Source organism: Scyliorhinus canicula, chromosome 4 (genome assembly GCF_902713615.1).
Source record: "Scyliorhinus canicula chromosome 4, sScyCan1.1, whole genome shotgun sequence".
Taxonomy (NCBI): domain Eukaryota; kingdom Metazoa; phylum Chordata; class Chondrichthyes; order Carcharhiniformes; family Scyliorhinidae; genus Scyliorhinus; species Scyliorhinus canicula.
In genome coordinates, this window is record NC_052149.1 from 36,035,523 (window position 1) to 36,062,788 (window position 27,266).

A 27,266-nucleotide genomic window follows, 5' to 3' on the forward strand; every position below is an offset into this window, starting at 1 on the left:
GTTCTCCATCTACAAGGCACAAATGAGGAGTGTAATGGAACACTCCCCACTTGCCTGGATGGGTGCAGCTCCAACAACACTCAAGAAGCTCAACACCATTTTGGACAAAGCAGCCCACTTGATTGGCACCCCTTCCACAAACATTCACTCCCTCCACCACTGACCCACAGTAGAAGCAGTGCAGCATCTACAAGATGCACTGCAGCAACTCACCAAGGTAACCTTGAAAACATCTTCCAAACACACAAACTCTACCACCTAGTAGGGCAAGGGCATCAGATGCCTGGGTACACAACCATCTACAAGTTCTCTCCAAGCCACTCACCGTCCTGACTTGGAAATATGCCCTAGTCACTGGGTTAAAACATGGAACTCCCTCCCTAACAGCACTATGGATGTACCTATACCTCGGGGACTGCAGTGGTTCAAGAAGGCAGCGCACCACCATCTTCTCAATGACAATTAGGGATGGGCAATAAATACAGGCCTAGCCAGTGACACCCACATCATACCATGTTAGCAAATTGGCATTATAATCTAACTTTTGTTAATGTACACACAGAAGGACTAAAGATAAATATATTGATACATATTGTTGCTTTGTAAATGGCATTTACACTACACTTCAGACAAGGTAACTGATAAAAGAAAAAGTTGTCTTCTAAAACCCCAGACTGCTAGATACAGACTCGGCTTCCGGCAGCAGGTGCTGGTCACCACTAGGTGGTGACAACGAGTTGTTAATGTAAATACCACTTCAAGATCAGCTTTTACCATAACTTCTCTGGATGTTTATTTGCTATCATTATACTTTTAGTTATGCTTTCCCACATTATTTAACTCTAAATACGCATCTCTCTCTCTCAAACGCATCTTACTCTAGCCTGTGCTCAACGGGATCCAGGGGCCACAGTCACATTGTGACTTCACTCCGTTTTATTTACCTTAGTCGGGGGCTGCACGTTCCTCGCCTGCACCTCCGACTCGGGCCTGGTGAGATACATTCAATGTAGCTGGTTCTCAAGTCCCTTTAGTGCAAATAACAAAGGACAGTACAGGACAGGAACAGACCCTTCGGCTCTCCAAGCCTGTGCCGATCATGCTGCCCATCTAACCTAAAACCTTCTGCACTTCCTTTTCATGTATTCGTCAAGATGCCTCAAATGCAGCTATCGCATCTACTTCCACCACACCCATAGCAGCGAGTTCCAGGCACTCACCATCCTCTGTGTAAGGAAACCTCCCTCGCAAATCTCCTCTAAACTTCGCCCCTCGCACCTTAAACCTATGTCCCCATGTAATTGACTTTTCCACCCTGGGAAAAAGTGTCTGACTATCCACTCTGTCCATGCCTCTCACAATTTTATAAACCTCTATTAGGTTGCCCCTCAACCTCTATCGTTCCAGTGGAAACAATCCGAGTTTATCCAACCTCTACTCATACCCTCCAGGCCAGGCAATATCCAGGTAAACGTCTTCTGCACCATCTCCGAAGCCTTCACATCCTGCTGGTAGTGTGGCAACCAGAATTGTACGCAATATCCAAGTGTGACTTAAGTAAGGTTCTGCACAGCTGCAGCATAACTTGCCAATTTTTTTACTCAATGCCCTGACCAATGAAGGCAAGCATTCTGAATGCCTTTTTGACTGCCTTATCCACCTGCGTTGCCACTTTCAGTGATCTGTGGACCTGTACGTCCAGATCTCTCTGCCTGTCAACACTCCTAAGGGTTCTGCCATTTACTGTGTAATTCCCACCTGGTTTTAGACCTTCAAAAATGCATTACCTCACATTTGTCCAGCTTAAACTCCATCTGTCATTTCTTGGCCCATGTCTCCAGCTGTTCTGCATCCATCTTGCCAGCTCACCTTTGATCCCATGTGCCTTCACCATTTGTATCAGTCTGCCATGAAGGACCTTGTCATAGGCTTTACTGAGGTCCGTGTAGACAATATCCACTGCCCTTCCTTTATCAATCATTTTCGTCAATTCCTGAAAAAACCCCATCAAGTTAGTGAGACATGACCTCCCCTTCAATAATAAACAAAACTATGCTGTCTATCACTAAAAGGGCAACAGTGTTGGGGGATGTGAAGTCACACCCCTTTTAATGGCACCAGCTGCCATAAGGCAGGTATATTTGAAGGTCCCAACCTCTTTGAGAAGCCTGGGAGAAGGTAAATGTGTAAGGTAAGTGGGTGAGGGGTAGAATGGTGTTGGCAGGCATGGGAGAGGGCAGTAGGATGGGACAAGGGTGGGGGGGGATGGATGGGTCAGTGATATTGTCTGGGTCGAGGGATGTAGTATGGGTCAGGAGAGGCAAGATGGGTTGGGAAGGGTAGGAGGGGTCGGGGTGGGATAGTTAGAGGGGCAGGGGGTTAGTCAGGGTTTGGTGAGGATAGTCACGGTGTAGGGGGGAGGACACATGGAGGCAGTTGCGGGAAGGGTAGTTAGGTGGGTTGGAATGTGGGAGGTGGGTCCAGTTTAATGGGTGGTCTAGTTAGGGGATCCCATTGGGGGTCAGAGTGGTGTGGAGGGGTCAATGGTATAGTTAATTCAGAATTGGAAGCGGTTTTAATCCTTCCACCTTTTCTGAGTAATTATTCTGTTAAAAGAGTCAGAACCATCCGAAGTCTGATTGAAATCCGAGTATTGGACAGTTCCAGGAGCAGAGTAATTGTGAAGTGAAATTTGAATTTGATAGGTAACTGCCACAGAGTCCTTGCATGGGGACCATTGTTGTGTGAGGTGGGGGGGGGGGGGGGGGGGGGGGGTGCGGGGGAGCGGGGGGAGCGGTGTGCTCTAGCAACATCGTCTGGGATACTTCCCAGATATGACTACCCGGAGATCGAAAGTTACTGGGTCACCCTTACTGCAGGCACCATCACTTCTCTTTCACAAATTAGTTGATGGTCTTTTTTTCAATTGGTAGTTCCAGTCTGTAAAATGTAATTCTGAAGTTTGTCTAAATTTTCCAATGGTTGAATTCATGCAACACAATGTCATTCGGTGAAAACTTCGCACTGGTTGCACCCATGTCAAAATAATCCATTAGCACTGTTCAGGCAGTCGATTAAGGGCAAGAGGGTAACCAGGGAATAGGCAGGGCCCATTAGGGACCAAAATGACAATCTGTGTGTGGAGCCAGAAGATGTAGGTGAGGTTTTAAAAGGATCTTTTGCACCTCAGTCTTAAATGGCCTACCCCGTATCCTCAGACTGTGACCTTTGGTTATGGGCACCTGCCATTGGGAACATTCTTCCTGCATCTACGCTGTCTAGTTCTGTTAGAATTTTATAGGTTTCTATGAGATCCCCCTGATTCATCTAAACTCCAGGGAATATAATCGTAATCGACTCAATTTATCCTCAAATGCCAGGAATCAGTTGGAACCTTTGCTGCACTCTCTCCATAGCAAGAGCATCCTTCCTCGGATAAGGAGACCAAAACTGTGCACCATATTCCAGGTGTGGCTTCCGCAAGGTCCTGTATGATTGCAGCAAGACATTCCTGTTCCTGCACTCGGATCCTCTCCTTATGAAGTCCAACAGATCGATTGCCTTCTTCACCACCTGCTGCACCTGCATTCTTACCTTCAGCAACTGGTGTACGAGAACACCCAGCTCTGATTGCACATTCCCCTCTCAATCTATAGCCATTCAGATAATAATGTGCCTTATTTATAAATTAGATAACCTCACATTTATCCACATTAAACAGCATCTGCCATGCATTTGCCCACTCACTCAACTTGTCCAAATCACACTGAAGCATCTCTGCATCCTCCGCACAGCTCACCCTCCCTCAGGCTTTGTGTCACCTGCAAATTTTGAGATATTACATTTAGTTCCCTCATCTAAATCATTACTATATATTGTAACTAGCTGGGATCCCAGCACCGATCCCTGTGGTACCCCATTAGTCACTGCCTGCTATTCAGAAATGGTGAGATCTTCTGGCTGTTCACATCAACGAGATTCACCGATAGCGCACCTCTGTATTAGAGTTCCTAGCAGCAGCGTGGGATGGATTCAATGGGAAATGGGAAAAAAGATCTCCCTTCCAGCCAACAGTGGGTCACCTCCCACCACCAAGAAACACAAGGGGAGGCCAGAGAATCAGGTTTGTTGTTTCCTCTCTGCCATCCAGATTTCCAACCACCTCAAGACACTGCCCCCAATCCAACACTTTAATTTTACACGCTAATCTCTTATGTGGGACTTTGTCGAAAGTCCTCTGAAAGTCCAAACCACATCCACTGGCTCCCCCTCATGAAGTCTCGCAGTTACATCCTCGAAGAATTCCAGCAGATTTTGTCAAGCATGATTTCATAAATCCATACACACTCTGTCCGTTCCTGCCACTATTTTCCTCGTGCTCTGCTAGTAAATCTTTTATAATGGACTCTAGCATTTTCCCCACTACCAACGTCAGGCTAACTGGTTTATAATTCCCTTCTTTCACTCTACTTCCCTTTTTAAATAGTGTCATTATATTAGCTACCCTCCAATCTGAAGGAACTGTTCCAGAGTCTAAAAAATCTTGCAAGATGACCACCAATGCACCCACTAATTCTCGGGCCACTTCCTGATTTACTCTGGAATCTAGATTATCAGGCCCTGGGGATTTATTGGCCTTCAATGTCATCAATCTCCCCAGCACCATTTCCCTATGGATATTGATTTCGTTCAGTACCCCCCTCTCACTAAACCCTGCATTCCCCAACGTTTCTAGTACATTATTTGTGTCCTCCCTTGTGAAGACAGAACCAAAGTATGTATTTAGTTGGTCAGCCATTTCTTTGTTCCCCATTCTAAAGGAAAAGCTCTTCGCAGATAGGGGTGTCATTTTATCTGGCAACCCTGATCTTCCCCCTTTCAGGGCTCACCACTTTTCTTACTCCCCTCTTATTCCCTCCCAACCTTGAGGAGGCTGCAGGGAACCCCCATAACTTTGCCAGGCCCCCTCGGGCCTGTCCCCTGGCAGTGCCAGACTACCACCTGGGCACTGTGGCACTGCCAGTCTGGCATCCTGGCTCCCTTAGAGCCACCCAGGCACCCATGCACTTCCAGGGTGCCTGGGTGGCAATACCAGGGTGCCCAGGTTGCGAGGTCTCGCAGGTGCGGCCGTTGAGTCCCAGGTACTGGGTGAATCTGATGTCCTGGTATTTAAATAAGCCATTAGGTTCATTTAAATATTCAGATCTGGATCTCACCCAGCGAGGCTGAGAGAGCTCCAGATTGCGCTGGGCAGAGCGAGTCATGTGACTCGCGATCTGACCAGCACCCGGCTTGGAGCACAATTCGGGGCTTGCGCACAATTCACTCGTTGCACCTGAACCTTCGTCGGGCGCAATGGAGTCACTGAGTTGCGCCCTAAGTGTCATTTTCAGTGGGTTTCAGGGAATGATTTACGCCAGGTGTTTGGCCGCGATCCAGGCTGATATTCACCCAGACGTAGGCCGGAATTATTTACTGGGTTCACCACCCACCCTACCCTGCCCCCCCATACCACTCAAGCATGAGGGTGACCCAACCCCACACACATCCATTCTCAGAGGCATTTGGGCATCCCCTCCCTCCCAAGTGAGCATACCCCACTATGGGGATGTTGAGAGCCCCACCCCCCCCAGCCTTAAGGCACCCCTACCTTTCAGCCCACCCCTTTTGAGTCCCCCCTCCTATTAATCCTCTACCCTTCATATCCCCCTTTCACGGGCATGGCCCCTCTCAGGCCCCACCCCTTGGCAGGGCCAATCTGGCACCCAGGCAGTGCCAGTCTGGCACCCCGGAGACCCAGTAAAGGCATGATTCAGATCATGGCAGGCACCATGGGTCAGGTGCATCACGTAATACTTGGCGCCTGGTGCGAAACCTGTTTTTGGCCTCTCCCATACTGGGCGCTGCGCGGTGGGAAAATTGTGCTCATTATCTCTAATTTCTTTTGTAAGCCATGGTTTGGTCACCTTTCCCATATTAGTTTTGAACCAGATGGAAATGAACAATTGTTGCAGTTCCCCCATGCACTCTTTGAATGTTTGCCATTGCCTATCCACCATTACCCCTTTAAGTAACGTTCTCCAACAATCAAAACCAACTCGTGCCTCATACCATCGTAGTTTCCTGTATTTAAATTCTGGACCCTAGTCTCAGAATCAGATACATCACTCTCCGTCTTGAATTCTATCATATCATGTCACTTGTCCCCAAGGGATGAGCACAACTAGATCACCAATTATTCCTTTTTCATCACACAATAGCCAGTCTAGGATGGTCTATTCTCTAGTTAATTCCTTAAAGTATTGCTCCAGAAACCCATCCTGTACACACTCTAGGAATTCCTCCTCTACGATAATGTTACTGATTTTATTTGCTCAATCTATATGTGGATAAAAATCATCCATAATTACAGATGTTTCTTTATAGCATGCACCTCTAATCCCATTGTAATCCCATCCCCAATATCAGTTTGGGAGTCTGTATGGAACCGCACTAATGATGCTTTTACTCGTTGGTGTTTCTCAGCTTTACCCATACAAATTACACATCATCGGAGCTAATATCCTTCCTCACTATTGTGTTAATTTCCACATTAACCACCAATGCAACTCCACCGCATTTCCCTTTTTGTCTGCCCCTACCTAAATACTGAATACCCCTGGATGTTCAATTCCTATCCCTGGTCACCCTGTAGCCATGTCTCCACAACTCTGACGATATCATACCTATTTACATCTATTTGCGCCATTAATTCATCCACTTTATTGCAATGATCCGTGCATTAAGGCACAAACCTTTAGGTTTGTCTTTTTAACATTCCTTATCCCGTTCCCATTATTTTTCACTGTGGTCCTGTTTGAATCTGGCTCTTGGTTTCTCTGCCTGTCACTTTTCTTATTCCTCGTTCTGTCTTTTGTTTTTGCCTTTGACTCCCCCTCCTCTGATTCCTTTCATAGGTTCCCATCCCCCTGCCATTTTAGTTTAACCCCTCACCCCCGCAAATACTGCTGCAAATACTCCCCGAGGACATCAGTCCTGGACCTGTCCAGGTGCAACCCGTCCACAGCGCCGGCTTTAGGGTTGCTGGCGCCCCGGGCAAGCTGAACTTCGGCGCCCTTGGGGGGGCGGGGCCGGCGGGGCCGAGGAGGGGGGCGGGGCCGAGGAGGGGGGCGGGGCCGAGGAGGGGGCGGAGCCGAGGAGGGGGGGCCGAGGCCGAGGAGGGGGCGAGGCCGAGGAGGGGGCGGACCCGAGGGGGGGGGGGGCCGAGGGGGGGCGGGGCCGAGGAGGGGCGGACCCAAGGGGGGGCGGACCCGCGGGGGGGCGGACCCGAGGGGGGCGGGGGGCGGACACGCGGGGGGGGCGGACACGCGGGGGGGGGGCGGGGCGGGGGGCGGGCGGACCCGAGGGCGGGGCGGCGGACCCGAGGGCGGGGCGGGGGGGCGGACCCGAGGGCGGGGCGGGGGGGCGGACCCGAGGGCGGGGCGGGGGGGCGGACCCGATGGCGGGGCGGGGGGGCGGAACCGGGGGGGGGCGGGGGGTACCGAGCGGGGGGGCGGACCCGAGGGCGGGGCGGGGGGGCTGTCCCGAGGGGGGCGGACCCGAGGGGGGCGGGGGGGGACCGAGCGGGGGGGCGGACCGAGCTGGGGGGCCGCCCTGGGGGCGAGCGGCCACCGCGCATGCGCTGGTTGGCACCGGCCCAACTGCGCATGCGCGGGACCCGAGTCTCTGGCGCCCCCGAGCACATGGCGCCCCGGGCGACAGCCCGAGTTGCCGGTGCCTTGAGCCGGCCCTGCCCGTCCAGTATGTTCTGGTCCCAGCTGCCCCAGAACCGGTCCCTATGTTCCAGGAATCTGAAACTCTCTGCCTCACACCATCTCTTCAACCATGTGCTCATCTGATATATCCTGCTATTTCTTCTCTGCCTAGCATGTGGTATTGGTAGTAATCCTGAGATTACTACCTTTGAGATCCTACTTCTGAACTTTCTTCCTAACTCCCTGTATTCTGCTCATTCATTTTTTTGACCTAGGCCATTTGTATTGATGTGCACCTCGACCACTGGCTCTTCGCCCTCCCCCTCCAAAATGTCTTGTAATGCTCCAAGACATCCTTGAGCCTAGCATAAGGGAGGCAACATACCATCCTAGAGTCTCATTTACGGCCACAGAAATGCCTAGCTATTCCCCTTACAATTGAATAAGCTGTAAGTATTACATTCCTACACTTTGTACCCCTCCCCTCGTCCTCAGGGTAGTGTCCTCGGCCCAACCATCTTCATCTGCTTCATCAATGACCTTCCTTCCATCATAATGTCAGAAATGGGGATGTTTGCGGATGACTACACAATGTTCAGCACCATTCGCGACTCCTCAGACAATGAAGCAGTCTATGTCCAAATGCAGCAAGACCTGGATAATATCCAGGCTTGGACTGATAAGTGCCAAGTTACATTCACGCCACACAAGTGCCAGGCAATGACCATCCCCTACAAGAGAGGATCTAACCATCTCCCCTTGACATTCAATGGCATTACCATCTCTGAATCGCCCACAGTCAATATCCTGGGGGCTACCATTGATGAGAAACTGAACTGGACTAGCTTAATACTGTGGCTACCAGGGCAAGTCAAAGACTTGGAAACCAAGTTGAGTAATTCACCTCCTGACCCCACAAAGCCTGTCCACTATCTACAAGGCACAAGTCAGGAGTGACTCTCCACATGCCTGGTTGAGTGCATCTCCAGCAACACTCAAGAAGCTTGACACTACCCAGGACAAAGCAGCCCGATTGATTGCCGCTCCTTCCACAAACATTCAAACCCTCCACCACTGACGAACAGCCAAGTTTCGCCATGGCAGCCAAATATGCCATCTACAAGATGCACTGCAGTAACTCACCAAGGTTCTGTAGTGATGTCTGTATATGTATATACATGAAGGGTTAATGTGTGGTCAGTACAGTCAGAAGATCACTGGAGGGCAACACTAACAGGGAGTATAAATACAAGTTCAATCTGTTTTCCCGCTCTCTTCAGGTGTGTTGTGGCTGGAGAACAGAAGTATAGTTAGCTCAGAGTGCAAAGTATAATATTCATAGTTAATCTAATTCTATCTTGTTTAAGTTAACTACTCGTAAAAGTGTTGAAGAATCAAACTCACAAGTTAATTAATTAGTTACTCAATAAATTATTTGTTATCGCTAGACGACTTTGAGTATTCATCATCATCAAAGTCAAGTACATCTCGGCATAAACAAATGAGTAACATATATTACTCCAAGTAATATAACAGGTTCCTTGGACGACATCTTCCAAACCCACAACCACTATCATCTAGAAGGACAAGAGCAGCAGATACCTGGGAACCCCACTATCTGGAGGTTCCCCTCCATGTCACTCACCACCCTGACTTGGAAATATATCGCCGCTCCTTCACTGTCACTGGGGCAAAATCCTGGAACTCCCTCCTTAACAGCACAGTGGGTTTACTTACACCTCAAGGACTGCAGCGGTTCAAGAAAGCAACTAACCACCACTTTCTGAAGGGCAACAAAGGATGGGCAATAAATGCAGGCCCAACCAGCGACGCCCAAATCCCATAAATGATTAAAAACAAGAAGAACCAATCGTGCTACAATACATTTGGCTATTGCCACCTTTCCCTGACAGGTTGTTCCCCTCAAGAGTATCCAATGTCGTACAGCTGTTTTGTAGGGGAATAGCCACAGGAGATTCCTGAACTGCCCGCTTAGTCCTCTGCTCTGCTTAGTGGTCACCCATTCCCTTTCTGCATCAGTGGTCTGAGCCTATAGTGTGACCACCTCTCGCTATGTGCTTTCCACAGTACTCTCTGCTTCGCAGTTGCTCCACAGTGACTCCAGCTCCGAAACGCAGGCTTCCAGGTGCTGCAGCTGGAAACACATCCTGCACACATATCTGCCCCAGGCACTGGAAATGTTCTTGGCTTCCCACATGGAGCACAAGTAACAAACCATGGCTTTGAGCCATGACTTACCGCTTTAAATTAAACCTTGATATCAGATTATTTCCAATTCTCTATGGCCCTATTTTCCTGATTCTCGCTACTACCAAATATAGCCCTTACAAACAATAAACCAGAAAAACACCTGGAATCATCGAGAATCATAGAATTTACAGCGCAGAAGGAGCCCATTCGGCCCATTGAGTCTGCACCAGCCCTTGGAAAGAGTACCCTTCGTAAGCCCATACCTCCACCCTATACCAACAGCTCCACCTTATCCCTGTAACCCGACTTAACCTTATTTGGATATTAAGAGCAATTGAGCATGGCCAATCCACCTAACCTGCACATCTTTGGACTGTGGGAGGGAACCGGAGGACCTGAAGGAAACCCACACAGACACGGGGAGAACATGCGGACTCCGCACAGACAGTGACCCAAGCCGGGAATTGAGCCTGGGACCCTGGAGCTGTGAAGCAACGGTGCTAACCACTGTGTTACCCTGCTGCCCTTTCAAACTAGAAGTGATAAAAGTAGTAAATACTTATCCATCCTTATTCACGACTTACCAATCAGCTCTGTCCCTTGTATCCTCTACTGCTGCAGCAGGCCAAAACCACTCTCTGAAGATTTAAAAGTTAGAAGGAGAAAAAGCAAAAAGCTCCTCTTTCCGCTGTGCAATAAGCACCTTTGCTCCAAATTCCCGATACCCACACTCACTGTGGTGTGTTTCACTCAGATATGCTCTCTTTCTCACTGCTTGTGTGCAAAGCTCACTCTGCAATATACACACTCCACAATATTCACATTCTGAAATATACACTCTCTGCAATATGCACACTCTGCAATATGCACACTCTGCAATATGCACATTCACACTGCAGTATACATACTCTGCAATGTACACACACACTGCAATATACGTACTCTGCAACATACACACAGAAATATGCACGCTCTGCAATATGCATTCTCTGTAATGTACACACTTTTACTGCAATATGCACACTCTGTAATATACATACGCAGAAATATACACACACAGCAGTACGCACAGTCTACATTGCACGCACTCTGCAATTGCAATATATACACTCTATATTGTGCACACACTGTAATGTACACATTCACTCTGCAATGTACACACTCTGCAGTATACACATTCTGCAGTATACACAATCTGCATTTTACACACTCTGCAATGCACACACTCTGTAATACACACACTTTGCAATGTGCATACATTGCAGTATACTCAATCTAAAATATGCACACTCTGCAATCTAAACTAAAGTCACCATAGTCCCAGATGACCATAAGCTAATTTCTCCTTTGAAGGGGAGAGCTGATTGGTGATGATTTAACCTGAGGAGCACCACGCCACAAGCGGGACAAGGTTGAAAAGATGGGGCCTTCTTGAACAACCTCAACCATTACGGGAATTGAACCTCCGCTGTTGGCCTTGCTCTGCATCACAACCCAGCTGTCCAGCCAACTGAGAAAACCAACCCCAATACTCTGTGATATGCATACTCTGCCATATACACACTCTGCAATATAGACTGCAATATGCACATTCTGCAATATACACACTCTGCAATATACACACTGTAATATACATACTCTGCAATATGCACATTCTGCAATATACAAACTCTGCAATATGCACATTCTGCAATATACATACGCTGCAATACAGACTGCAATATACACACTCTGCAATATGCACACTCTGCAATATGCACACTCTGCGATATGCACAATCTGCAATATACACACTCTGAAATATGCACACTCCGCAGGATACACATCACTCTGCAATATACACATCACTCTGCAATATACACATTGCTTTGCAATAAAAACACTCTGCATTGCATACACTCTGCAATGTAGACCCACACCGCAATATATCCATTCTGCAATGTACACATTCCGCGGTATACACACTCTGCAATGTACCACCTACACTGCAATATATCCATTCTATAGTGCGCACACTCTGCAATATGCGCATTCATTCTGCAATATACAAACTCTCTGCAATATATACACTCGACAATGTACACTCTGCAAATGTACACACTTTGCAATGTACCACTCACTCTGCAATTTACACATTCTGCAGTACACATGTTCTGCAATGTACACACTCTGCAATGTACACATCACTCTGCAATATACATGCTTTGCAATGTACACATTCTGCAACATACATACTGGCTCGGCAATATACACACTCTGCTGTGTACACTCTGCTGCAATGTATACATTTTGCAATGTACACGCTCTGCAATGTACACACTTTCCATCCTCAATACTTTTGGTCAAATAGCTGGCAGCATCCCGGTGAAAAATATTTTCAGAAATATTCTCATGATCACAATAAGTTTAAAAGCATTTTCCTTCAAATGCCATTTCAGAAACTATAGACTGCTAAATGAAAACAGGAGGTATTAAGATTGAAGAGCGATAGAAGTATGCAAGAGGTGTCATTGTGCTTGCTTTATTTCCCACCAGTAGATGGTGCAAGTCCTCTTTCTTTCCCTGGCCCTGTCTGCTGACTCCGGAGGGTAAGAATTACTCAGGTTGTCATGTGCAGCAATATTATAATACATCCAAAAATAATCCCCTATTGATCATAGTAAAAGGAGATTGAAATATAATCCCTACTTCAACCAAACCCTGAAACATATGAAAGTATTTGGCCAAAAACAAAGATCAAGATTGGTATGAACTTCACACCAAAGTAAAGGTATGGACGTTGCTGTCTTTTCTCTCCATAATTGCCATTCAGAAGGTGGAGGTGAACCACCTATTGAACCACTGGAGCTCATCTGATGTAGGTAAACCCTCTATGCTCTATGGCGAAGCTCCAAGATTTTGACCCACTGACAATGAACGAATGGTGATATAGTTCCAAGTCAGATTGGTGCAGCTTGGTAGGGAATTTGCAGGTAGTGGTGTGCCCATGAGTCTGTCCTTTGTCCTTCTAGTTGGTAGAGGGTGCAGGATAGAAAGGTCCCATTAAAGAGCCTTAGTGTGATGCTGCAATGCATCATGCTGATGGTACACACTGCAGCCACTCTGCACTGGGGCACCAGTCAAGTGGGTTGCTTTGTCCTGGATGACGTCATGCTTGAGTGTTGGAGCTGCACTCACCCACACAAGTTCTATTATATGTTGGCTTGTGCCTGTTAGATGTTGGATATGCTTTGGACAGTCAGGAGGTGAATTAGTCTTCTAACCACAGTATTTATGAGTCTGGTCTAGTTGCAGTTCTGGTCAATGGTGACCACCGGATGTTGATGGTAAGAGATTCAACGATTGGAATGCCACTGAATAGCAAGGGAAGCTGCATAGATTTTCCCTTGTTGGAGATGGTCGTTGCCTGGTGCTTGCATACATAGCACGAGCATTACTCGCCACTTATCAACCAATGCCTGAATTTTGTACACAATCTTGCTGTATGTGAGCATAAATCTTCATTATCGGAATAGAAATCAATACTTTGCAATCATCAGTGAGCATCCCAGTTCTGATTTTATGATAGAGTGAAGATTATTAATGAAGCAGCTAAAGATGGTTTGGCCTAGGACACTGCCCTGAGGAACTCCTGGACTGACATAATTGGCTTTCAACAATTTCAACCATCTTCCTTTGTGTTAGTGTGACGACAACCAGTGGGGTGGGGGGAGGGGGGAGGCACTTCCCCTAATTCTTATTGACTTCATTTTGCTAGGGCTCCTAGATGCCACACTGGTGTCACACATGCTATCCTGATGTCAAGGGCAATCACTGTCACCACATGTCAGAAATGTATGTTTGAACCAAGGCCTGGGGCTGAGGTGCCCTGGCAGATCGCATTGGTGAACTGGTTATTGGTAAGTAATTGCCGCTTGGTAGCACAGTCGATGACCTCTTGCATCACTTTGCTGGTGATTGAGGTCAACTGATGAGGAGATAATTGTTTGAACTGGACTTTCCCTGCCTTTTGTGAACAGGACATACCAGGGCAATTTTCCACATTGTGGCACAATCCATTAAACCACTTATTCAGTAATTCAACTGAAGCTGGAAAACCAGAAAATATTGAACATGAACATGCACTTTACACAAAAAATACTTTGATTTCTAAAAATGCCAACATCTCTAGGGTAATACAGTTAGTGAAATGACTATATTTAGTATTGCTCAGCAATGATGATACATAATTGGAGAGCAGTTTTTGCTTGCATCAGAGGTCTGAATTGCTGAGTGTGTCTTGGCAATGATTAAACATGTCAGCCCAATTGTACATCAGGATCTGAATTTTCCTGGAACTGCATTTATCGAAAGTTAACCCTATATCTAGCAGATGTATACAGGTATCTGGGTGTATATGCCCTTTGCTCACAGGACGGTATTTATCTTCTTAAGGAAGACAATGCCATTCATTGATGCTGGAAAGAACATTTTCAACAACTGCTGAATTGTGAATCCACTGCAGCAACTGATACTCTCCTGGCTATCTCCCTGTAACCTGAGGTAGAATCCATGGGTGCAGCACCAATGATAGCAAAGCTGCAACATGCAATCAAATGGGAGAAAACAGCCTCGATGGTATTCCAGCTGAGGTCTTCAAAGCTGGTAGGCTTTTGCTCACATCATGACTTCAGGCATTTAGCCCAAAGATTTGGAAGGAAAAATAATTCCACCACCCCCCCCCCCCCCCCACCCCCCCACAACACTGCCCCCACCCCCCCACCCCCCCTCACAACTACCCAACCTCAGTAATGCCACAATTGTAACAATCTTAGAGAAGGGAGATAAATCAGGCTGTGGAAACTTTCAAGATATTTCTCTCCTGTCCCTAGCAGGGAAAATCCTGACACCCATTCTCCTGAATCGCCTACTTCCTGTGCCTAAGGAAATTCTGCCAGAGACACGGGTGCGGCTCGAGCCTTCTGGAGGAATCCCTGACATGGTCTTTGTTGCCAGAAAAATCCAAAGAAAACATTGAGAACAACACCAGGAACTCTTCACTGCTTTCATCTCCTTGAGCAAAACATTTCACACATTTCACTCAGTAAATTGCGAGGCTCTGTGGGTCGTGCTTGAAAGATTTGGATGTCCAAGAAATATCATCACAGTGTATCAGTGAGGATGCAGAACGGCAGCAGAGAAGGAATGAAAAGCGAATCATGCACTCTTGAGCACATGTGACGTCCTGCCCCATGTGCTCAAAGATCTGCGGGTCAAGAATTGGCCTGTTCAGACCCATGGTAGAAACTCACAACCCTGAGGAGATATCATTCGCAAATCTATCTCTATCAGCCTTAAATATACACAAGAACTCTGAAGCCACGGCTCTCTGTGGCAAGGTGTTCCAAAGACTCACAACCCTCTGAGAGAAGAAATTCCTTCTCATCGCAATCCTAAATTGGCACCCCTTTATTCTGAGATTATGCCCTCTGGTCCAAGACTCTCCCATGAAGGGAAACATCCTCTTAGCATTTACACTATCAAGCCCATTAAGATTCTTATATGTTTCAAAGAGATCACCTCTCATTCTTCTAAATTCCAATGAGTAGTGTCCCAACCTGTTTAATCTTTGTTCATAAGACAATCCAGGGGTTGGTTTAGCACAGTGGGCTAAATAGCCGGCTTGTATTGCAGAATAAGGCAGCAATGTGGGTTCAATTCCCGCACCAGCCTCCCCGAACAGGTGCCGGAATGTGGCGACTAGGGGTGTTTCACAGTAACTTCATTGAAGCCTACTCGTGACAATAAGCTACTATTATTATTATTATTAATCCCTCCATACCGGGGCTCATTCTAGTGAACCTCCTCTGAACTGCATCCAATGAAATAATATCTTTCCATAAATAAGGGGACCAAAACTGCTCACAGTACTCCAGATATGGTCTCACCAGTACCTTGTACAGTTGCAGCAAGACTTCCCGACTCTTATACTCCAACCCTGTTGAAATAAGGGCCAACATTCCGTGAGCCTTCCTGATTACCTGCTGCCCCTGTGTGCTGGCTTTCTGTGTTTCATGCACAGGTATCCCCAGTCCCTTCGTGTTGCAGCTTTCTGAAGTTTTTCTCCATTTAATTAATACTCTGTTACTTTGTTCTCCCTTCCAAAATGAACAACTTCACATTTTCCCAGATTATACTCCTTTTGCTGACTTTTTGCCCATTTGCTTAACCTATCAATATCTCTTTGCAAACTGTTTGCATCCCTCTTGCAACTTTCCAAAAACTCAAGCCCAACACTTGATGGACCTCGCCTTCTTTATGCTGGAAAAATAGGCCTGGTGAGACCAGAGGCCCTTTTCTCACTCTGGAGGTGGGAAACAGGAGCTAGGGGCGGCATTCTCCCCTACCCGGCGTGACGGAGGGTGCCGGAGTAGGGGAGTAACGCCAACCACTCAGGGGTCGGGCCTCCCCAAAGGTGGGGAATTCTCCCCACCTTTGGGGGCCAGCCCCGCGCCGGAGCGGTTTGCACCAGAAGACTGGCGCAAAAAAACCGGCGCCCCCGGCAGCGGGGCTGGCCGAAAGGCTTTCGCCGGCCGGCGCTTGCGCGATGTGGGGTTCTCTTCCGCTTCCGTCATGGCGGAGGCCGTGGCGGCCGCAGAAAAAAATAGTGCACCCAGGGCACTGGCCCGGAGTCTGAGCGGGGGCCCCAATCGCGGGCCAGGCCACCGTGGGGGCACCCCCCGGGGTTCGATCACCCCCCCCCCGCCCCCCCAGGACCTGGGGGCCCGCTCACGCCGCTGATCCCGCCGTTCCAGAGGTGGTTCAAACCTCGGCGGCGAGAGAGGCCTCCCAGCGGCAGGACTTCGGCCCATCCGGGCCAGAGAATCACCGAGGGGCTTCTCCGATCGGAGTGGCGAGATTCCGCCGCCGCCAATTCCCGGGTGGCGGAGAATCTCTGCCACGGCGGGGGCGGGATTTTAGGCGGCCCCAGGCGATTCTCCGACCCTGCTTGGGGTCGGAGAATTTCGCCCTAGGTCTGTATTTGTGTCAGAAACCCACTGCCTCCAGTGGAAAACCCGATTCAAGTTCAGATTTTTGTGGGGGTGAGCTCTTTATTATTGTGGAGAAAGCTTCTTATCCATTTAAAGCTGGTGGGGGCACGAATTGAGGCCAGTTTCAGAGACCCACAGGGGCCAATACTGAGGCTGCTGGCTGTGCTGAGGGAGGGAGTTTGTGCCAAAGTCTTCTACTGCACCATAGGGAAGTCAAATGTCTCAGGGGAGTCAGAGGGTTGGCAGCCTCAAGAGGAGGCAGATCCACTTACTAGAAGGTGACAGGAGGAGGTAATCTTGTCATGCAGTAAGACCGCATCCCTGTTAACTGTCATCTCCTTCTGCCTCCAATTTCTCATCCTCTCTTACTTCCTGAACCTCCCCCATCCTCAACCATGCACACCTTTCTGGAGGTCCATGTTATGGAGTGCACCAGACCACAGTGATAGTGACCATAAAGGCAGGTACTGAAGGGCAGTACCTGACCAGGTAGGAAATGGACCTGGTGCCCTCTGAGCCTCTGATGCCCTAGCCATTGTGACTCTGATATGTTGTTCAGCCTCAGTGAAGAGGACATCTAAAGGTAAAGTTGCCATAGTCCTAGATGACCATAGGCTGCTTTCCCCTTTGGAGATGGGAGAGCTGATTAGCGGTGATTTAACCTGAGGATTACCACACCTTAGGCGACGGGCAAGGTTATGAAGGTGGGCCACATCTGTCACCTGGGTGATGCATTGGCACCTAGCTGCCTGTGAGAAGCCACCGATGTCCGCACCATTGAGGCAACAGAAGCTTATTATCACCTGCCTAGAGAGTCACAGTCTACTTTGGCATTGATTCTCAGTCATCTCCAGGTACTTTCATCTCTGCCTGTAGATCCTGTTCTCCAGGTAGTGTCTACCTCTCCTTAATGTACCCCATACCTTTCCTCTGGCCTTTTGATGCTCAATGCCAAGCCTGAATTCAAAGGCATCTTGATTAATAAGGGGATCAGGGGTTATTGGGAGAAGGCAGGAGAATGGGGATGAGAAAAATATCAGCCATGATTGAATGTCAGAGCAGACTCGTTGGGCTGAGCGGCCTAATTCTGCTCCTATGTCTTATGGTTTTATGGCGTCGATATCCAGCTGCACAGTTCCTGGGGTTCAGGTAGTATCCAAGTAATCTTAGGCACAATGCGCCAGGAGGGGGCAAGCTTTGAACTTGCAAAGCTCTTGATGCTGGCTCCTCCCTGAGCAGTGCTGCAACTTTAACTTCAAAGGGCTTTGAACTTAGAGAAGGCATGAACACTTACCTTTTGAAACTTTCATGGCTCATCTCCAGTATGATCGTTGCCTCCCTTCAGCTGGGCTGAGGCAGGCAGTTGTTGAATTCCAAATTCCCTTGGAAGGATGAAACCTTTTGCAGAGTTGGGCTTTTAAAAAGCCCTTAACTACTTCAATTAGCCTGTTTAAGATTTCAGGCCAGTTCGGAGACCTGTCCCCCACTCCATGAATTTCACTGAATGTAGACACAAAGGTGGGAAATCTGGCCATACAGTTATGTCACCATTTTCTATGGCCATCCATCTCTCTTCTGGCCCAGATTGGACCATGAAACTCCAGCCCAGGGTGTACATTGAAGGCAATGTAGCAAAATCAACTAATGCATGGAACAAAAATACAGTAAAGAGTAGATAGAAAGGGCAACAACAAAAAACTCCAACCAGGAAATTTCAGAAATCTTCCTTCTTTTAAGATGTCTGCTTCAGCAGACCAGGCCTCAGAACTCCAATTTATTCAGGTTTTATACGTTCGGCTGTCACAAAATCTTCTACAGAAAAGTTCAAAAGCCCAAAGTTTACTGTTAGATGTTAATATCTAAATGGAGCTATTTACGTCGGGAGCATGGCTCAAGATTCTCCAACAAATTATGCTTCATTAAATCAGGTGCACGGCAAAATGGGAGAAAGGAAAGAGGTCAGGCACCAAATTTTACCGCCTCTACCTGCTGCACGTTTAGGCTCCACAGGCCCGATGCCGCCTCACGAAACAAGGGCTTATACGGTGGATGCTCTTTGGTGCCTGTTCGATAGTCAATGTTTTAGGTTCAATTTTACAGCACAAAAAGAAGGCAAATTAAAAAGTTTAAAGGGAAAGTAATAACAGAGTAGTGACCTAAGAAGAGCCAAGAATAATACGTATCAAAGAGAGAAAGAAATAATATCTTTCAAGATCCTTGTCGCTCCCAGAGAAGCATTGCTTTAATTAATTATTAAAGCCCAAATGAATTTTATTACAGAAAAACTGTCTGTTGGTAACAATTTATTGACTCATTAGTAACATGCAAGCACCATCCATGACAACGATGGTGATTTCATTTCATACAAAAAAAGCCTTTGATCGGGGAGAGTAAAGCTAAGTACTTTACACTGTGATGTTCTGGTTTGGAGACATCTTCCTAATATGTAGTGAGTCCATTTATCCCAATCCATGGCATTAGTGGGAAGCTGTATCATAGAATTTACAGTGCAGAAGGAGGCCATTCAGCCCAACGAGTCAGCACCGACCCTTGGAAAGAGCACCCTACTTCAGCCAATGCCTCCACTCTATCCCCGTAACCCAGTAACCCTAACTAACCTTTTGAATATGAAGGGCCAATTTAGCATGGTCAATCCACCTAACCTGCACATCTGGGAGGAATGTGGGAGGAATCTGGAGCACACGGAGGACACCCACGCAGACACGGGGAGAATGTACAAACTCAACACAGTCAACTGAGGTCGGAATTGGACCCAAGTCCCTGGAGCTGTGAGGCAGCAATGCCAACCACTGTGCCACGTTATGCATCATTTCACTTATGCGTCTTGGTGTGAATCCCAAAAACTTGCTTTTCCACTTTCTGGAATTGTTTATGGCAATGATTGGCGAAGTAACAATAAGATATTCGGAAAGCTTGTGTACGTATGCTCATAAAAGTGGGCAATCCCTCTTTCCCCAGCACTTTATTTTGACATTCAATTTGCTTGAATTAGGACATCTACTTTCCTAATTATTGTTGCATTTCAGGAGCATACTACCTGAAATCAAATAGATCTCTGTCCATAATATATGATGTGGAGATGCCGACGTTGGACTGGGGTGGGCACAGTAAGAAGCCTTACAACACCAGATTAAAGTCCAACATGTTTGTTTGGAATCACTAGCTTTCAGAGGCCAGCTCCTTCACCTGAAACCTGAAAATGGGCAGAAAAGTAGCACAGTGGGTAGCACTGTTGCTTCACAGCTCCAGGGTCCCAGGTTTGATTCCCGACTTGGGTCACTCCCTGTGTCTGTGCGGGTTTCCTCTGGGTGCTCCGATTTCCTCCCACAAGTCCCAAAAGATGTGCTGTTAGGTAATTTGGACATTCTGAATTCTCCCTCTGTGTACCCGAACAGGCGCCGGAATGTGGCGACTAGGAGCTTTTCACAGTAGCTTCATTGTAGTGTTAATGTAAGCCTACTTGTGACAATAAAGATTATTATTATTATTTACTGAAAACAGGTTGAAATGCCAATTTAATATGTCAATGAACTTGTAATAAATTTAAATGGGCGGACATGCAAATTAAGCATTCTCATGCTGGAAATATACTCAATGTTGATCGCCCCATTCCAAAGTCTATGGGATGCACGATTGGGATTTTTGAAGATGACACAAAGCTTGACCACGTAGTGGATTGTGTTAGTGTGATAGTTATAATATCCAAAACAATATAGATGGGTTGGTGGAATGGGTGGTAAAGTGGCAGATGGATTTTAACACAGAGAAGTGTGAGGTCATGCATTTGGTGAGGTCAAACAGTTGTAGGGGTTACACAATAAACAGGAAAGAGAGCTACCTAAGATGGGTAGATGAAGAAGTGAGAGACCTTGGCGTATAGGTACACAGGTACCAAAAGGCAGCAGTTCAAGTAGACAAGGTTGTAAAGAAGGCATATGAAATGGGAGTGAGTACTGCTGAAGCGTTTAAAAGCAGCTCCCCCTTGTTAGCAGCAAGCAGCTGAGGAGCGAGGCGGGCGAATCAGATAGTGAGGGAGCCAGGCCTGGCAAGATTCATCTGGGGGGGTCATTTTTTGTGCTAAGTGTGGGTGAGTACAGGTTGCGATCTCGCCGATACAGCCGAAGCTCCTAAACTCACCCAAAATGACACCTAGTCATTTTTTGGATGAAGCGCGGCCACTGTTTCTGATACATTGCAGGCTTCTGACCCCCATTTGAGCCTGATGGTGGGGTTCAGAATCCTGCAGGGAAAATCCAGCAAATTAATTCCGCATCTCTCTCCACTGATGCTGCCCATTTACTGAGTATTTCCAGCATTTACTCCGATTTCCAGCATCTTGAGTATTTTACTCCTAGATCTATTGCATCCTGGATCTGATTTGCAGCCAAATGGACCAAATATATGGTATGACCAGCGGCTGCCAGGTAACAACAGCACTCAACCTTTACCATTCAGTCGAAGGTGCAAAATAGAATACCAGTGACCTCAATCTTTACCTGTGTTCATTAAGTGATAATGCTTTCTTACCAGAGAAAGCAACTCGCTCATGGTCATCCAGCAGCAAAGGTGACCGAACACTAAACTTTTTCTGAGTGGCAGAATTCCCCTAGGGACCCATTCATGGGATTTATTGTAACTCCACATGGTACAGCACACATAATAACTGAACATGTATGAACTGCAAGGTCCAATATTTAGTCAACACCCATGACAACCATAATTAAGTTGTTTCAAAACAATCCACCGTGTCTGATTCCTTCAGCCAATAAAGGGAAGGTTAATTCTGAGGAAATCAAAGCTCCCTTCTTAAGCACTGGCTCGCAGCACGTCTGCAACATCTACAGGCAATGAGGTGCATGCTGCCAGTCAAATCGTTATTGAGCTACAGGTTAGCTACATTGAAGCAGTACCTCAGAAAGTAGCATTTGAGTGGCTATGTCTGCTGCTGTCATTGAAGTGGGATGGTAGCAGGATGCAGATATAGAGAGACAACAACATCTGCTTGTGTGCATTTCAACCATGTCCTATTCCTGAGCACTACCTCAATATACCCACTGATCGATGTGACAGCATGAATATTGGCAGCAATCGTCGATGAGATCAGTGAACCTTGCTTCATGGACTCTGCAGCAGAAGACTGGGAGGAGTTCTACAAAAGGGATAACTTACATTTTTGGCGGTGGCAGTAACCTGGTGCTATACTTCCTCTGGATTATCTTGCCCAATCATTACACTTCATAGAATCCCTATAGTGTATAAGGAGGCTATTTGGCCCATAGATTCACCCTATTTAGGCCCATGCCTCCACCCTATCCCCATAACCCAGTAACCCCACCTAACCCTTTGGACACAAAGGATCAATTCAGCATGGCAAATCCATCTAACCTGCACATCTTTGGCGATGTGGGAAGGAACCGGAGCACCTGGAGGTAACCCAGACACGGGGAGAAAGTGCTCCACACAGTCACCCAAGGCCAGAATTGAACCCGGGTCCCTGGAGCTGTGAGGCAGCAGTGTTAAACACTGTGCCACCTTGCAGCCCACTTTTATTGTACCTTTCAGGTGATCATAGCATTTATAGCCAATAAAAAGCTTTTGAAGTAATGTCACAATAGGTAAATATAGCAGCCAATTTTCACGCAGGCAGCTTTAAGATAAATGAGCAGATGATCTGTTTTAATGGTATTAATTGAGGGGTAAATGTTGGACAGGACACTGGGGAACACACCCAATTACCATATTCTTAGTCTAGTTAGACTTATTCAAAATACATAATGAGTCTGCAGAGAGATAGAGGAAGCATGAGCTTTATTGGAATACACCTTACTGCACCAATCTGAGACTTTATGGGAGAGCAAAGCATGTGATATTGCATCACTTCCTGTGTAATGTACACAGTATATAATTAGCATATTAAAAAATTAGAATTAAGTCATTAACAACCCGATATCCAATATAGCACATTATACTTCATCCATCTCTTCTATTGAATAGATCCACAGGATCAATTCTATCAACTTCAGACCACAGTGTGGACCGTCAGTTGTACGTCTCAATCTAAAGACAGCGGGTGAAATTTTCCAAAACAAACGGCAAAGTGTCAGATTCTGATCGAAAACAGATGTGTCCAGAATCACAGCAGGTTTTCTGTGTTTTCAATATTTTAATTAAAGAATTATCATTTGTAACAAACAAAATACAATAACAACATGGAAAAAGGATATTACAAAATGCAGTATTAGGAAAAACAGAACAAACCATGCAAAGCTAACCCAGGAAAGAAATACTCTTTCCCCAACCATGGCAACTATGAAGTAAGAACCCCCCTTCCAACAGCTGATGGTAATTAATTATTTAAAGTAGGAAATGAATGGCTGCCACCTCAGGTAGAACCCTTCAACCGACCCCCTGATGGTGTACTTGACCTTCTCCAGATGTAAAAATTCCATAAGGTCACCCAACCAGACTGAGGTACTGGGTGGAGCAGAAGATCTTCATTCCAGAAGAACTCGCCTCAGGGCTATTAGTGAGGCAAAGGCGAGAACATCCGCCTTCACCCCCTCCCCCCTTCGACAACCCCAGTGTGTCCGATACCCTGAAAATAGCCACCAAAGGACAAGGTCAAGTTCAAAGTACAAGGCTTCAGATCAATGTTAAGAATCGCTGACATGGTGTTAAAGAAGGAGACCCAAAAATTGGCTATCCTGGGACATGATCAGAACATCTGGGTGATATTAGCAGGTCCCAAAGAAACTGCTCATCCTAGCTTTAGTCAGGTAAGCCTTATGCACTACCTTGAGCTGAATGAGAATAAGTTGTGCACAGGAGGAACATAGAACAGTACAGCACAGGACAGGCCCTTCGGCCCACGATGTTGTGCCGAGCTTTGTCCAAAACCAAGATCAAGCTATCCCACTCCCTGTCATTCTGGTGTGCCCCTTGTGCCTATCCAATAACCGCTTGAAAGTTCCTAAAGTGTCCGACTCCACTATCACAGCAGGCAGTCCATTCCGCACTCTAACCACTCTCTGAGTAAAGAACCTACCTCGGACATTCCTCCTATATCTCCCACCCCAAACCTTATAGTTATGCCCCCTTGTAACAGCTACATCCACCCGAGGAAATAGTCTCTGAATGTCCACTCTATCTATCCCCCTCATCATCTTATAAACCTCTATTAAGTCGCCTCTCATCCTCCTTCGCTCCAATGAGAAAAGCCCTAGCTCCCTCAACCTTTCCTCATAAGACCTACCCTCCAATCCAGGCAGCATCCTGGTAAATCTCCTTTGCATCCTTTCCAATGCATGCAGAGTTCACCCTGCAAAGGGCCTCAGACCACACGTCTCCATCTAAAATTCGTCCCAGTTTTTCCACCCATTTTTCCCATACCTCATATAATCTCATCAAATCTTGAAAAGATTTGCCCAAAGATGCTGGAAATGTTTCCCCCACCAGATCCTGCGAGTGGTAGAATCTTACGCAACAAGAAGGATTGCAGAGACAAGGAGAATGTAGGAAGTCTTCCAAGCAAAATCACGTACCTGGAGGTAATGGATCAAGTCCATCCCCGAAAGTTGAAACCTTGTTGATAATACCTCCAAACTAGCCAACCATCCCTTCACAAATAGATCCCCAAAACTTTCAAGGCCCTTCCCCTCCCATGACTTAAACTCGACGGAGTAAATAGGTGGTTGCCACAGATAAGGGCCAGCAATGACATGGATCCTAATTAGTAATGCTGCCTAAATTGCCACCATATTTTAAGAGTGGACACCACCACCAGGTTCGAAGAGTAGCTCATCGGAGAGAAGGGAAGCGGACCGTTGCGAAAACCCTTCGATTAGAGCCCCTACAGGAGCCTGACTCCATCTGCCCCCACAATTGGCCCAGCTCCCAAAACCATCCCAGTACCTACTTGATGTTGGCCGCCCAATAATAAACAAGTAAGTTGGGTAACGTCAGACTCTCCCGACTGCCGGTCCCTCTGAATGCACTACAGACTCTAGGGGTCCTATCTGCCGAAATAATAGAGGCCACAAACTTATTAATCTTAGCAAAAAAGGACTTGGGGAGAAAAATTGGGAGACACTGAAAAATAAATAAAAACCTGGGGAGAATATTTGTTTTTATAGTCTGTATTCTGCCTGCCAAGGACAGAGGGAGGTTATCCCACTTCAGCAAGTCAGACCTCACCCTGCTCACCAAACTAGTATAGTTCAATCTATGAGCAATGACCAGTCACGGGCCAGATACCCAGATAACAAAAGTCACCTCTGGCAAGGCGAAAGGTAATGCCCCCAGATCAGTTTCCCTCGGCGGGGGGGTTAACCGGAAAACATTCACTCTTCTCCAGGTTCAGCTTCTATCCCGAAATGGAGGCCAAACTCCTGAGTAGCTTCATTATTTCATTTATAGAGGAGACTGAAACCATAATGTACAGAAGCAGGTCATCAGCATATAGAGACACCCTCTGCTCTCTTGTCTCCTTCCCCCGCTCCGTTCCATCCCACCCCATTTATCTGAGGACCCCAGCGCTATTCTAACGGCTCAATTGCCAGTGCAAACAGGAGTGGTGACAAAGGACATCCCTCCCTAGTGCCCTCACTCAATGAAAAATATCCTGAGTTTGAAGTGTTGCTCGTATACTGGCCGTAGGGACACTATAAAGCAGATAAACCCACAAAATGAACTTCTGCCTGAGCCCAAATCACCCCGGGCCCTGAAGAGGTACTCCCACTCTGCCCTGTCGAATGCCTTCTCCACGACCAAAGACACAACCACTTCCGGTTCGGAAACCTGAGACTGGGAAAGGGCAACATTCAATAACCGATGTACCTTAGCCGATAATTGCAGACCTTTAATGAAACCAGTCTGGTCATCCGCTATCACCTCTGGGACACATGGCTCCAAACGTAGCATCAACACCTTAGCTATCAGTTTGGTGTTGATGCTCAAAAGAGAAATGGGTCGGGGGGGGGGCAGCACGGTGGCGCAGTGGTTAGCACTGCAGCCTCACGACACAAAGGTCTCAGGTTAAATCCCAGCTCTGGGTCACTGTCTGTATGGAGTTTGCACATTCTCCCCGTGTTTGCGAGAGTTTTGCCACCACAACCCAAAAGATATGCAGGGTAGGTGGATTGGCCATGCTAAATTGCCCCTTAATTGGAAAAAAAATGAATTGGGTACTCTAAATTTATTTTTAAAAGAAAAAAAGAGAAACGGGTCTTTCAGAACCACACGCTGTGGGATTTTGTCTTTTTTCAAAATGAAGAATATAGAGGGCTGGGGAGCATAGGGGGCAAGGACCCCAAGACAAGGAATCATTAACCATGTGAATGGTGTTAACTGGCTTGCAAACGTCTTGTAAAATTCGACGGGAAACTCATCAGGAACAGGGGCTTTAGCCGACTGCATCAATCCAATGCCATTCAGTACTTCCTCTGGACTCAACAGGGCCCCCAGCTCCTCTTGCCTTTCTCTCTCCACCACTGGAAAGGACACCCCATCTAAAAGCGCCAACATGATTAACCTATTCTCCGGGGGCTCTGACCTATAGCAGTGTTTTTCAAACTTTTTTTCCGGGAACCCATTGTTAAAACCGACCAACCTTCGGGACCCACACTGGCCGACCTCGCGACCCAAGCCGACTGACCCGCTATTTGCTCTTACCTTTAATGCGAGAGATGAGCGTGCTTGGTTCTCATGATCACACTTCAATCACAGGAGGAGAGGTAAGACATAGTTAGCATCCAAGTTTCATCAAGAATCAGCCAGAGAGGACAATTTCTCAAGGAGGAAAAGGTGGATTTCGTACCTCAGTTCGTTAACTCTGAGTAGCTCCCCTGTTGACTGATCATTACAGTAACACTTCAAGCGGGTGAAGCCCATCGTCATTGGCATTGACTGGTTACTGTTTCGATTCAATGTTTTCATGTAGTTTAAAAGTCAGCAAAAAAATTTATAGTCACCCTTCAGTTCAGAGAGGGTGAGATGTGATGATTTCCCATGGCTTTCATTATATCCCTTGCAAAATGTTCGGTTCTGTCCATGATCAATCCTTGTGCTAAACCATGTGGAATATATACTCTCTCCAGATCATTAGGGTAATGTTTAGGGATGCAAAACAGATCGAGGTCATAGCTTTGTTCAGCATTGATAATTGCCACACAGTCAGCCGCCACTATGCCGCTATCGCACTATGACCCCGGGTTCAGGTCCCAACACTCCCGGGCCACATGCGCACTGATGA